We start from the raw sequence: 15,220 nt of genomic DNA, 5'->3' as shown, positions 1-15,220 counted from the left end.
CTGAGTCATCTTTCCTTTGGAAATAAGTGTGTTAATGCACAAAAGTGAACTAAATTGAACTCTGGCATTCAGGACGAATGTAACGTTTCAACGTAGGGTAACGCTCGTGGTTTGACTCATCACAGCAAGCAATATATACGTTTAAAGAAGACTAAACTTACACTTAATAATGATAATAATTTATAGGGCACGCCGAGACATTTTAGAATCTATAAAATATTTTAAAGCAACAGTAGTCGTCTGTGGTCAGCACGTTTCTCCTTGAACCATGGCTGGAATTAAATGGTAAATGGCTGCCCTCTGCTGGCCTTTCATGGGCCTGCAAAAATGTCTCAAGTACCTCCATTTTCACAGTAACTCAATTTGCAGCTTTCATGCATTATTGTATGTTTTTATATGTTTATGCTATATTTCTGATGCAACACCCCAATAACGCGGAATATTATAAGATAATAGACGACTGTATTTGTATCTCCAGCCGGAAGAAAACGTTTGTGAAGCCTTTGAAATGACCTGGATTTCTGGATAAACTGGCAATAACACGTGAGATGATCTTGGGCTCAGTCACAGTCATTTGTTCTTTCACCTTAACAGATAATCTCCACGGAAATTGCATCATCCCTTTCAAATTCAAATTGTTGTTCACATATATAATAATCAAATGGTGAGGCACATACAATGTATACTGTTATTTAATAATATGACTGATAAAATTTATATGGTGTTCACAATCTGTGGGAACCAAAACTCCGATGCAGCCCATAACAAAAAATTGGTTTGTAACCTCTGGCCAAGGCTAATGACTCCTCCAAGTGTTCATTGTTGTCAGCAGTCAACCAACTTGCTGTCCAATCATTTTATCGAGATTGGAGACGCTGTTTAAATCTGCCTGGCCCCAATTTAAAAATACACATCAGTTTCCAAGTTTCTATTCTCAAGGAACATTGTGAACCATGCTTCATCCAAAAGAGCTCTCAGACACCTCGAGTTAAGAATCGTTAACGTCCATGCTGCTGGAACGAGTCACAAAAGTCGCTCACAAAGCTTTGATGTTCATCAATCCGTGTGGTAAAAAAGAGATTGTCAGCACTGTTGCTATTCTCCCAAGGAGTAGCCATCCGGTCAAAATGACTGTAATGCCGAATGCTCAATGAGGTGAGGAAAAAAAAAATCAGAGACTGTGAGCTGAAGACCCAGCGCCACCTCTGACACATGCTAAGTAAAACATTCGACAAATGGATGCGATCGGAGAACCTCACAAAGTAAGCCGTTTTTGAAAATAAAATTTAAAAAAATCCTTTGTAAAATTACCTTGTATCAAGTATCAAGTACATTTATTGTCAAAGATGACATTTCCTCCCAGTACCAGCCAATTCTAGACCAAGTCTGAAAAGACGTTTAAAGACGTCTTTGGGAGTGAATGAGTTCAGCGCCGCCATCGAAAGAACACTTAACATAAAATGACAAAATAATACAACACATAAAACGGACAGTCGTGCCATCTTAACCACTTTTCCTCCTTTGTGTACTTCGAGTATTGCACTCTCTCCTGACAGTAATGGTGACGATGCCTTTCAAATAACTGGACACAAGGTATGAATAATTAGCTGTCCAATTTAGTACTGAGCCACGAATAAATTTGAACATACCCTATTCATGTTGTGCTTGAGTTTTCCCAACGGCATATCAGCAAACTTTGCTTCCAGTCAAATGAGGAGGAAAAAAAAAAAAAGCACAGCCAACCTCAAATTCAATCATTGTTCCCATTGTCGCCGCCGCGTCAAGTCAATCGGTGTCATGTTCGGGTTGACCCACGCGGGTGTGCGCTTGTGTGTTGGCTGCGGTCGGGGACAGCCGTCTGCTAGGACACACGAGGTGTGGAGGAAATTCTAAACCCGCGGAGGCCGCCTGCCAGCCAGTTTGTGACAGACACCTCTGACATCCGCGTTGACTTATTCATTCTTGTGATCTTCAGCGTTATGAATTAATAATGTACGGCTGACGCTCGCCACGATGTGAAGCCTCACAAATACTTTTTTTCTGGGGGGGGGGGGGGTAGGGATGGGACTCGTCAGTTTATGGAGGGCAAAAAGAGTCATCCGACTTTTTATGGGTGTTGTTGCTAGCGTCACTGTTTGCCAACCAAGTGAAAGCTCTCATGTTGGATGGTATTGTTACAGTTAAAGGGAAAGATTATTTTCGTTTAAATATAAGCCACACTGTCAACAAGGTGTGTCCGCTTGAACATGGAAACCACCTGCTCCACATATTTCACGTAAAGATTACAACCATGTGTGCCCCCCCCCCCCCCACAAAAAAAAAAAAAAGTCTCAACCTTGGACTTTGCCGTTTTATGCCTTTATGATCATTGATAGCATTTGGCTGCTTCCAGACATCCACTCTTGGAAAATGAGAGCACTCCTTGCTCCAGTCACAAATGAACCCAGTTCGACTGAATGAGTCGAGCGACCATTACTCCGATTTCACAACCTCAAAATCCCCCACAGGAAAACGGAAGGAGTGAACGGGAAATCACCATATTCGTAAAGAGTAAACTGATCATCCTGACGAGGCGGTTAAGCTATTCTGGATACATGGGAAGTTAAGTCATGTTGAAGGCCGTTTTTAATTTGACAACCGGTCACGAGACCAATGAGTTTTGGATTCGCTCTCTGGTCTAAGTAACCTGAAAATACTTTTCACCAGGCTCGGCGATTCTGCATTGGTACCATCAGGTTTCCAAGATACCAGACGATCCAGATGGCTGATGAAAAGAACAAAGGGGTCCGGATAAGATGGAAAAAAAAAATAAAAATTCATAAAGCGAAGTGAAGGAAATGGATGAAGACGTCTCCAGGAAGACGCGAAGAAAAAAAGATAAGGCCAAGATAAGGGTAGTAAACCATTCTAAAGGACTATCCTTTGTGCATAGACAAATTTCAGTGCTTCCCCAGTTGACTTTTACAACTGGAAATAGCTTGAAGGGGAGAAAAAAAAATGATGGCAGCATTCTTTTTTTTCTGCAGCTCCATCTGGATGCCGATTGTTTATTTGTTTGCTTTGCGATGAAGACAAAAGCCTCCCTCGATGCTCATCTTCATCAACGTTCTGGTATCATCTCCAACCCTGGTGAATGTGGAAAGGTTTTTTTGTGCAGTCCAATATTGGAACTTTTTTTTTTTCATTAAAAAAATAAAAAAATTAAAAAAAGAACATTATTCTAAAAGATGAGCTATGTGCTATCAAAATGCACTTTGTATTCGGTGCATCGACAACAAAAGGGAGACTGAATGGAGAAAACTGATCCTTCAACAATTCAAAGTAATCCGGGATCAAATTTGCAGCGTGCAGGCGACATTTACAAACACCAACAAACGGTCAACCGCTGGTAAACTTTATTCCTTGAAAAGTATTTGACATTTTATGCTTTCCCCCCCCCCAAAAAATTGGCACATAAAAAAATAGGAATTTGCTATTTACATAGGAAAGATGTTCTTCTGTGCGCAGCCTTTCTGCCTTGAGTCGGGCTTGTCCCTGATTGAGAAATCTTAAAAAAAAAAAAAAATTAAAAAAGTGACACCAGTTTTTTTTTTTTTTAGCTCAAGGTTTTCAGTCTTTCGAACGTTTTTGAAAAGCAGCGCCCTTTCATCATTCATGGGAACCCAATCTGCGAAGAAAAGAAGAGGTATCGTCAATGGCAGTGCGCGGGAAATTATATATTTCATAGCTTCAATTCAGAAATCATTTACCCGACAAATAAGACACAATTCACTGTGAACCGTCATTTAAATAATTAGATCATTATGTTGCCAAAAAAAAAAAAAAATCATTTGAACTCTCGCAGGTCAACGCGTTTCTTCCTCAAACTCGGCAAAGGTCACGCTTTTGCCCCGCCGACTGGTCATGGTTAATGCATTGCCTAACCGTCATATAGAAGATGTAAATATCATGGTCAAGAACAATTGTGGGGTTTTTTTCAGTTTCACAATTCAGGTCAGGTCCGTTTCTGCGGGACAAACGGGTTCAAATAAAGCCTTTCATAATCAGCTGTTGCTGCAACATTTGGGTGTGGCTAATCCTGCAAAATGTCACTTTGGGGAATAAGTGAGTTTTTGACCCAAACTAATTGAATGATGTCCAGTTCATGCAGAGGGGCAGTCACAGGTTTACACTTGAATCCTCTTAAGCACAGGTGTCAAACCCAAGGCCCGGGGGCCAGATCTGGCCCACCACATCATTTTGTGTGGCCCGCGAAAGCAAATCAACTTTCATGATGCTTGCTAAAATTTCAACCAAAATGTCAAATTCTCATTTGTAATAAATAAGAGTGACACTGTAAGTATTTTCTTGTGACCAAACTCCTTATTAGAGTAACTTAAACAGGAGGTGAATAAACCGTTATTCTTGACTTCTTTATATGCTTTCAGTCATACCGCCCCTCCAAGTGAAACTATAATTAAAATCTGGTCCCCGACAAAAATGAGTTTGACACCCCTGCTCTAAAGGCACAGATAGGATTGTATTTTTTTTTTCTTCTCCAGTAAAAGTATTTTTCTCCAAAATCTATTCCAACATCGGTCAATTGTTTCGAGGCGGTTCCAAAGTCATGCAAATTTGAACTCTCCACTTCAATGCGAACACGTGGAGTCATTTCAAATGTCAGATGAATAATGAAGGAATCCGTTCTCGAGTCAAACTCTGCGGGGAAAATTCTACACAGGGAACACACCCGAGCGAAGCAGCAAAACGAAGACATTTCATAAATAAGCCGGCGCCTTGTGTTGTCCCCCCCCGCCCCCCACCCCACCCCCAACCCTCCGGAAAAAAAAAATATGGGAAGAAACACATTGGCATTCAGGGTGCGGTGTTTGTTCCTCTGGCTGCACCATTTCACACAGCACATATCTCATGATCATAAGAACTCGGCGAAGGCACATTCAAATTTACTAACTGGAACTAGTGTGTGAAGCGAATGCGCACAAGGCATACTTATGAGGGAGGGGACCTGATGTGTATTTTCTTCCCTGTCTCCTTACCACCATTCATCCTGTGGATCAATAAATAAAATAAATAATTAAATAAACGCTGAGCTCCATTAAAATGTAATTGCACCTTTTTGAGCCAAAGGCTGGCTGGGTTTCCACCCGATTAAAACGTGGATGTGAAGGTGACCAGAACCAGTCCGGCTCATATATATATGAATGTGGAGACAGTGTTAAAGTAATTTGATATTGGAAAAATACAATTAAAAAAAAGCCAATTTACCATGCGTGCTAGATATGTATGAGATAAGTTATCTGGTCAGGTTCTAAGAGTAGTGGCACAACCGTGACAGGGTAGGCCAAGGGTAAAAATGGTGGCCGCTTTCCAGAGCGCATGGGCTTCAATGCAAGTGCCATTTAAATCACTGACAATAAAGCGAGTCACTTCACGATCATGTTTGGTCACAAGCGGTGATAAGACTTACATTGGCGGCAGTGACAAGAGAGGTTGAAAGTAGGCGGCATGTTCACGTCTTCCGCTTGGAATCGTTTGTTTGGGTCCACACGTTGATGCTTTTTGCATGTCGGATATGTTTTTAAAAGGTATGCTTGGATAATTTGCAAAATGATGCGACTTGGTTGATGGTGTCGTGAGACAAAGCAGGTTCAAGAAGCGAGTTTCAGTCGTGACTCAAAACACAAAGTTTATACCCATAGGCTTGCTTTCATTTTAAGAGCCCTAAAATGGACGTGATTGATCAGATTAATAGCTGATGCCTTTTTTTTTTTTGTTGTTGTTGCTTTTTCATCGTTTTCAAATCCGGCAAATCAGACAATGTAACTTTTTAAAAAAATATTTGACACAGCTCAAACAACCAGACTGCATTTCAATAGATGGTAATTTTATGACACAAAATCAGCGGTGAATAAAGCAGATTTAAAACATGTCAGGTTTTCTATTAAGTCTATCAAAAAAAAAAAAAATCTAGTGTAGAGATTATTGTGGCTTTAAGGCGTGCAAAATGGTGGCGGCCAACTGCACAGTGACAATTAACACAAGTGAGTTCCTTAGTCACTTGAGACGCGAACATGGTCAACAGATTCAGTCGCGAGTAACACTGATTAATGATGACTACTTTAATTAACTCATTCACTCCCAAAGACGTTTTTAAACGTATTTTCAGACTTGGTCCAGAATTGGCTGGTACTGAATGAGTTAACAGTTTGACGTGGGTTTAAACAAATTAAGGCCCCCATCCCCCCCAAACCTGCATTGTACTGCAAGTCTGTTTTCATTCATTTGCAAATTTTCCAATTGAACAGCTATAAAACTGATTTTGACAGTGGAATGAGTATGTCATCAAGAAGGTGGATTTTTTTTTTCCCCGCAGCATAATACATTGGCGAGCTTAAATATTTTAGGGGGTTGAACTTAATATTTTACTGCGGTCGTTTTATACATCTACTAATGAGGATAAGCGTCATCGAAAATGGAAGTACACATTCTTGATTTGCCCCTGGTCATAAAATTGCAAAACACAAATAATTTAAGAATTTACACAGGGATTTAAAAAAAGAAAAGCATAAAATGCAGTCAATGTGCCTTTGAGAGGCGGGGCCCAGCATGTGTGCCTGGGTTGGCAGCTTCAGGAGTGTGCTCATAATATTTGACGGTTCTTCTGGCATTCAGTCAAAGTGTGGCTCTCCTTTCCCACACGCAAAGGCATTATAATCAAACCCATATGAAGAGCAAGGGGCGCAAATGTGGAAATGGCTATACTGTATAGAAAACTTGATACACACCTTCTGCAGCCAGAGAGATTTCTCCGATTTGTTCTCCACAGGGTGCAGATTGACATCAGAGTTCTTCAACGCACCCAACTCCACGTTTTTCTCATCTGGGTTGCACTCAGTCCCCGCATCAAAGCCCTTGTTGTCGTGACCGGTTGTCAATTCCCAAGTAGTCCGAGAGGGCTCATGATGAGGCGCGGTTCCGTTCATCTCTTTGCCAAAAGTCTTCTTCTCCTGCAGAGACTTCTTGGCGCTTCTGGAGAGCCTCTCAGACAGCTTCCTCGCCCAATTTGTAAAAGTGATGTCCAGGGAACCTCTCCTGTGATGATCCGCGTACAGTCGTACGTTGCCAGTGTACCACAATACCCACCACACCAAACTGAGGAAAATGACAAGCGAGCCCGTGTAGATGAGAAAATCTCCGTAAAAGCGGCCGTCCACGTTGAGATTGCCGAAAATCCCCACCAGAAGTACAACCAGACCGGCGGCATCAAAAAAGATGGCGAGGAAAAACACCGGCGCGCAGTTGCCCACGCAGGTCGCAGCCATCGCGGCGGAGGGCCAGATGCTGGCCCGTGTAACGGCACTCAACTCTTGAACGTGTTTTTCAGGAGGTACAGGTCGCTGGTTTCGCACCTGCTCAGTATTCCGTTCACCTGCGAGCAAGCCCCGCCTTCATTTTTACGTCACCAAGCAGCGTGCTCCGAGACCTTTTTTTTCAGTGTGCTGCGTTCAGAGACATTGTGTGAAATCAAACTTCAGACGATCAGCAACCACGACTGTAAATTTGGCGTTTGTCAAATTTCCATGTCCAATGCAGGAATAAAACAGGTAATTTGACAGCCCCATGTATAACGTATGCTTACCAAATCTCTCATGAAAAAAAAAAAGACAGAACAAAACCATCACAATATTGCATTGTTTTGATTTACATGATCAGAATGTAGACTAGAAGAAAAAATCTGTTTACGGTATTTGTTTGCAGCGGTGTACAAACTCTCAGTCTGACATCTGACAAAACCAAGAGTCTTTGTAAAACTAGATTTGTTTTAATCTGCATATTGTACAAGTGGCATTTGTGTTGTTGTCAGAATGAAAAAAACCCTCTTCAATTAAAATTAACAACTCTGTCAGACCTCAGTAAGTCAGAAGATATAACAAGTAAGTCATCTTCGCTGTCATATTTCAAGTCCAATTTATGAACCATAAATGGCCCTGCGAATTGCTCTCCATAAATATCCCTAAGTGGCCTTTTGCCTGTGCAGTTCTTTGTTATTCAGATGCTCTCTCCCCACCCCACTGCTGAAAACTCAGTGCACCCGCATTTAATGTATCGGGTATCCAGAAACTGGGACGTGTCAACTAAGGTAGAAAACAATCCCTTGATTGACCTGCTTTTCAAGTCAAATTTCAACTGTACTGAGGGATGTAAAAAAAGAAAATAAATAAATGTTATGTTACTAAGATCTACTATACTATTGTAAATGTCCCCATTGCGGGACAAATAAAGGATATCTTATACCATCATACGACATACAATGTATTAAACACATACATACATTCAAGAAGGCGGTTGATTCGCGTGAATGTATGGCGAAAAGGTTCATTTCAACTCTTTAAAGGCAACTTTCTGAAGTGTTGTAACTTTGAAATGAAGAGAATGCAGATCCATTGGAAAAATAACCCGACATCAACTACTGTACATGAAAAAGGTCATTACAGACTACTGACACGCAATACTTGCTAGGTCTATGTTGTGATGACTGATACATGTCGAGATTTCAGAATAACTTTACAAGTTACACCTTATTTTTAATGCACTAGACTGTATCTGTGTATTCTCATTTGATCGCTAGAGGGCGCCAGTCGTCTTTAAAACACTTATATGGAGGTTGTGTTCAGAAAACACAGGCTGCACTATTTCAACCACATTCACTGAAAGGTTCTTTATTGGGATACAATCAATGAAAACATAATTCACTGAGGAGAGAGAAGGTGTTGTATTTAGATTGACAAATTTTGGATTTGGAAATCCACGAAGGTAGGACAGACAATCACGGGAGAGAAATCAAAATAAAGCAAAAATTACCTTTTGAGGTTTAGCTAGCAAGAACAAAACATTTGATGATGGATTGCAGAGGCTAATGTTCTAATTCTGCAATAACAGCCTGCAGCACACCGATTTTTATCTGATCGACCTTCTACAGACAGACCCAGTACACTGTGAAAGATATGATTTGCTACTTCCCATAAAGTACTGAGTAAATTGAAAGAAACTTCTTGATGTTTGGACTGTTCCGAAAACGCGTGGGATGGATTTATGAAGCTCCCCCTCCAAAAAAAGTGCGAAAATTGCATGCTCACATTAACAAATTGCTATCGCTGTTATTAGGCGTGTGACGTGTGATCTACTAAGATCATGCCTTTAAGGGCCTGATTTTTAAGACCCCAAATAACGGGCCGGGTCTGGGCCTTGGGTCTTATCCTTGGGGATTTTGGCTAGGTGTGTTCCGGTCCCCGCATGCCATTAGGGATTGCCGGCTGTCAAGGTCCTTGGGGGCTTCCTTAGCTTTGTACTTTGCTACACTGCGGAGAAGTTAGCTGCATGACTTAGCCCGATACATCAAAGTTTGAGGCGATCGAATTGGAAGTGCGAGTGGAAGAGGCAAGCAAATGTCTTACTGAGTTCACAGAAAATAAATTTAAGTTCGGTTAGGGGGGGGGGCATGATTTTTCTAAATTTGTGATCCCCCCCCCCCCACCGTAAAAATAAATAAATAAATAAATCGGTCCCCTCTGCCCCTGACACTTTTACAGCCACTCCAACAGTTCAAATCCCTTTAAATGCCGAAGCAGGTTTTTTTTTTTTTTTCTTTCCGAGAGGAAGGCAAATGAAACGAAAAGTCAAAACAACTTAATACTTCGACCGGTCCTCCTCTAAGAGTTCTGAGATAAGCGGCCACAGTTGTTACCGCACAATTTTGATTGACTAGCTCGCTAAAGGATGTGGCTGCTTCAGGTTAATCTCCGAGTGCTCCAGGTTGAGTTGGTTTATCTTCAGCATGCAAGGGATTTCAATAATGTATGCCAATAAACCCCAAATTATTATAAGATAAGATAAGATAAGATATCCTTTATTTGTCCCACACTGGGGAAATTTACACGGGACTCTTTCCTTTTCCTGCTTTGGGCCACTTGGTGTATTTCGGTCATAGCACTTTTGCCCAAATTTCCTTATATCATAATGATCGAATTTCTGCTTTGGGTCACGTTGAAAATTCCATAAGAATGCAAACTTCAGACTGTAGATTTGAGCTCAAGAACTACGGCATTGATCAAAAAGTGCAGTGATATTATATCGAGACCTGCTCAGGGATGCTTTTGTGGGATCACAAAGAATATACGCGTTTCTGGGGGATTGGACAAAGGCACAGAATCAATTAGAAAGGCCACAGTATGTTTTGCCCAACCACACATAATCTTTACCAGAAAGCGCCGCAATCGGAGAGTGAAGTTATCTCGATCAGCTCGTGCAAGTAAAGGAGCCCGGAACCGCATACTGTAAAATAATTGAGAGCTGCGAGGTAATTGAGGACATAGATCAATAATATCTGGGGGGGTTTGTTCTCATTACAGCGATACCGAGACACTTCCGGAAGTTATTGCTCAACCATGATGAATCTGAAGAGAAAAGCAGCGAGAGGAGCGAGGAGGAGAAAAGGGGGGAGTAATGAGATCGAAAAATTCGAACAAACGAGACCCCCTGTCTATCTCATCACAAACCCGTATCAAACCTCTCCGTGCGGCAGGTGGTTCGGCCGCTTCACATTTCAAATAATGTCAGATCTCCGTGCTTTGAAATGAGGGGCTCTTTCCGGGGGTGAGGATGTGGAGGGGGGAGGGGGAGGGGGGGGGGCTGACGGCTTGCCATGCAGTGATTTCCCCGAGGATTGGGATTCCCGACACGCATGGGCGTCTGCGAGTGTTTAAACAGTCAAGCCCCCCCACCCAAACCGCCCATCCAACCTCACAAACTGCACCCATCTCCCTATTATTGCCGCTTCTATCCTCCCACGCTTCATTTCAGTTCCCATTGCCTGTAAGTGATGTCTAAAAAGGGACCGGCGCAACTTCTAAAAGCGTTTACGGAACTTGTTGGATAAGTCATTTCATTAAATGTTTACCCTGTCTTAGTAGAGGGGGTGGGGGGGGGGGGGGGGAGAAGTGTGTGTGTGTGTGTTGGGGGATCCATTGAAACTCGGGTTTCAATGGATCGGATTTCTGTGAGGGGTTTTGCATGGTCTACCCGGGCCTGCGTGGGTTTTCTCCGGGTACTCCGGTTTCCTCCCACATTCCAAAAAACATGCATGGCAGGTTGATTGAACACTCTAAATTGTCCCAAGATTTTTTTCTCTATGGTGAACTCCTACGAGGACTAAAAAGCTTAATGCCCATGAAATTGCTTTGAATATATATATATTTTTTTACCGGCAACCAGTCCATTGTTGTGTGTTTTGAAAGCGTTTGTCAACCCCAAGGAGTTAGTTTGGCGACCTTTCCTGTCATGAATGTTTGTGTTTTGTCTTCCAGGGGCAACTGGAGAGAGCGTTTGTCATCGTCGGCTCCACCCGTCCCGAATCCGTTCCCGGAGTTGTGCGGCCTCACCCGCTCTCCCGTCCGAGTGTGAGCACAGATGGTTGTTCGTCTATGTATGCCCTGCGATTGGCTGGCAACCAGTTCAGGGTGTCCCCCCCCGCCTACTGGCCGAAGACAGCTGGGATAGGCTCCAGCACCCCCTCGCGACCCTTGTGAGGATAAGCGAATCGGAAAAAATGAATAAATAACTAACATGCATGCGAAATACTAATTTGTCGCCACAAAATCCAAATTGGTGGCCATGCTATTTGCTGACTGAACCCTCATGGCCCAAAATTATTTCGTTTGCATATAATAACATGTTTCTGGCAACAAATCTCTGCCTTTTGTGCTTGTACGAGTAAGTCAAGGACATCGACAACCACGTTCTTTGCCGAGTGCCCACAACTGATTGCCGGAACGGCAGCTTGCCAAATTGCAGTATAACTAACCCAATAACTGCCCACAATTCAACCTTGGCCGAGGTCTGCGCTTTCCTGAGAACTGTATTTTATTTTGGATTCTTTGCATGCGAGCTTCTCTCTTTGTCGTCCAGAGAGATCTGCTCTCCAATTACAGTTTTGGCTGTTATAGCTTTGAGAGTTGAAGTACGTGCTTCACTTTGAACACAGCCGAAGAATCAGGCTTGGAATGTCGTGAATGCTTATGAAAGCTCTCCCCCTCAAATGCCATTTTCCTCTCTGAGTGGATATTGTCTTCACCCTGGTCATTAAAATCAGACAGTGTGTGAAGGGGGAGGGATTAAATGGGGGGGATGGATGGATGGAGGCACAAGGGAAGGTGGTTGAAAAGAGACTTGTGTCTTATGGCCAAACTGTCCTCTGCAAGGTCGCCCACACAGCGATCGGCTTGTTTGTGAGGAGAACAGGATTGTGGCAGATGAAAAAGCATGTTATGAGGTCTATGTTACCAAAATCTAGAGGCATTTGGTTCACGATATTTTCTCTGAAGCTCTCCAAGGACGAGAACATCAACAAAATCCCATGAGTGGGCACGGGAGTTCTTTTATTGTTTGAGTGTTTTTTTCTTTTTTTTCAAATAACTTTCATCTGAAACATTTGATATGTATGTCAATGTGTGTTCAAACTCAATGCTGTGTGGGCTGTCCCTGATGACAGCAGAGCAGATGGCTGTCACTCCCACTCTCAAATTGTCTTGCATTATTAGTGGTCTGAAAATAGGTAAGACACCCGTTCAATAATGGCTACACTTAAAGAGGTCAGCAATGCTATTTTGGGTTTGCTAGTTGTATAAAAAAAACATTTAGTTAATTTTTTTTTATGTACTCTTGACATTAAAAAAAAAAAATATATATATATATATTAAAAAAAATATATATATATATATATATATATATTTTTTTTTTTTTTTGCAGATGTGTTCGAATATTGGGTTTACTGGAGATACAAAAAAAATCTCTTTTGCAGATGTGGTGGATAATACATTGCGAACAGACCCGAACTCAACTAAAATGCTTGGTGAAAAATAATCGGGGAAAAAAAGTGCTATGGTAATGTCCATGCAAGCATACAGATTATGTTGTCATCAAATCCACCCATTAATCAGACAACTGGGAAATTAAATGTTGACACGGCACCATCAGCAACTGGTGGCTCGGTTTCTTCTTTGAGGAACCAAATGCAATCAAAATTCTTGGCAAATCAACGATATCCGTTGGGTCTGACTCCAGATAAGCAATTTAATGAAGATTATGTCGCAATTTTCTTTTTTTTTGGGGGGGGGGGGTCTTGCTGCCAACACAAAATAAGCTTTTTGCCAAATGTGTAACTGTTTTGAGTGTTATTTTCAATATTATGACCAAGAATGGGTAGCATAGTTGCACAAAACTTAATATGAGGCTGGTTTCATCACCATATTCTGGTCACGTGCAAAGTATCCAGTGGAGAAGAATTGATTCTGTGAAATTAATGAGACATGGCTGTCTTGGCAACCGAGTTCCAAAGTGACATGCTCCGAGGTTTTTCCGTAAGGTACTCATTTGAAAAATGAAATGGCTCCTTACATATAGGACAATGACCTGATTCCGAGAGCATATTTTAACAACACAATATGACCACTGCGTCGGAATATAAATCAGGCCTCCTCCAAGTCTCCACGATGCCCCCGGTTGCCTCTCCGCTATTCATTTACGTTCCCCCATTAGCTTCTGCCATTGACGTACATGATCATTTCTTAATCGCGTTAAGCTTTTCAACTCAAGCTATTGTTTGTTTGAAATTGTCCAGAAAAACGTGATCTTGGAGGACAAAGGAATGACACTTGGACAAAAAAAAAAAAAAAATCAGATGAAGGGGAAATCAACAGCTAACTGGGTTACTTCCTGCCTAAGCGTCCAATTGCGACGGGTGCTTAATTCTCATCATTCAGCAGCTGTTTCCTGCATGTTGAATGTCGGATGGGAAGTACCGTAAAAGACATTGCTCAGTCATAGGGCAGTAAGTCAATCTATTACAAGCTCCTTATGGTTGTGACAGAGTGATCCCCCCCCCCCACCGCCCCAAAAAAGTGAACCTCTCTACCAACTGAGATAAAAATCTATAAAGTGCACAACTACAGCTAAAGATAAGGAAGGATCTCATTCTTTTCGCTTTCTACTATTAGTCGCGATTGCTCGCTTTCTTTCACTATACCGCATTGAAGGAGCACTTTTCCACTCTGTAAAACCCCAACAGCAACAGTATCGCCCTCCCGCTATCACTTTTGATGACGTCACAGCTTTAGCGGTCCAATCATTATGAAAAATACCTCATGAAATGGTTGCTAAGCAATTCGCCATTCAGGTACCGCAACGTGATGGCTCGATCAGCCAACAATTTCGAGGGGGAAAAAAAAAAAGCAGAATACCGTGAAACATTCTTGTTTCTTCAGGTTTTGGCACGTTTGCGAAATTAGTGTACTGAACGAATCATTGGGGCTAACTTGGATTAGCGCTGCCTGTGTAAAATACTTAAGATTGACACATTGCAGCAAAGAACATGCACAAGTATGAAAATATTAAATTATCATTAAGAGATCGAAACATTTTTTAATGTTATACATGTGTGAAGGGCTACCCACTTCAGGAAAAAAATCAATTTGCAGATACTGATCATGTTAATGATTTCTCACAATAATTATTAACAGAGGGTGGCCCGGTGTTCAAGTGGTTAGCGCGTCAGACTTCTTTAAAAACCTTCTACAACCTTTTTTTTTTTTTTTAACTCTCAGGTGGAACACTTTGAATATATGCATGGGGATAAAAAAAAAAAATCTCTCCCTTAGTCATTACTACAAAAGTCATTGCAGCAAGACAAACTGCTTACTTCCTCTTCTTTTGTTTACTTTTGTGGTTTTACTCACCCGGAAAGATTAAGGCCTTTCATACCTGTCTGAAATTCTTTCAGGAGCGCGCAGTTGCCTCAGACTCCAAAGCACTGTTTGTAGGCTGCTCGCAGTTTTGATGAAGCAACTCACACCGTTATGGGATTTTTGCTCAATTTCGTTTCTGACCCCAGAACAAAACAAGCTTTATTAGATTAGCGACTTATAGTCGCTGTTCGGGGAGTGCATTCCTGAACTCATCAAAGGCAGTTTTGCTAGTTTTACGACAATTCTCAGTCGTGTGTTCGCGTGGGGCACCGTTTTCAACATCAAGGAGCTATTCCGTCGCGAAAGCTACTGTCTTGATTACGTAGTGACAGTGTGGCCGTGTTGACAGATGCTACATTTCCCCAGGCAGATCTAAACCTTAAATGCTTCTCTTCCGTTTGACGTCGCTGGTGCCTGGCCTA

Source organism: Hippocampus guttulatus, chromosome 19, assembly GCF_054856545.1.
Source record: "Hippocampus guttulatus isolate MCC_2025c chromosome 19, RoL_Hgut_1.0, whole genome shotgun sequence".
NCBI lineage: Eukaryota > Metazoa > Chordata > Actinopteri > Syngnathiformes > Syngnathidae > Hippocampus > Hippocampus guttulatus.
Note: the sequence above shows the minus strand (reverse complement) of the source record.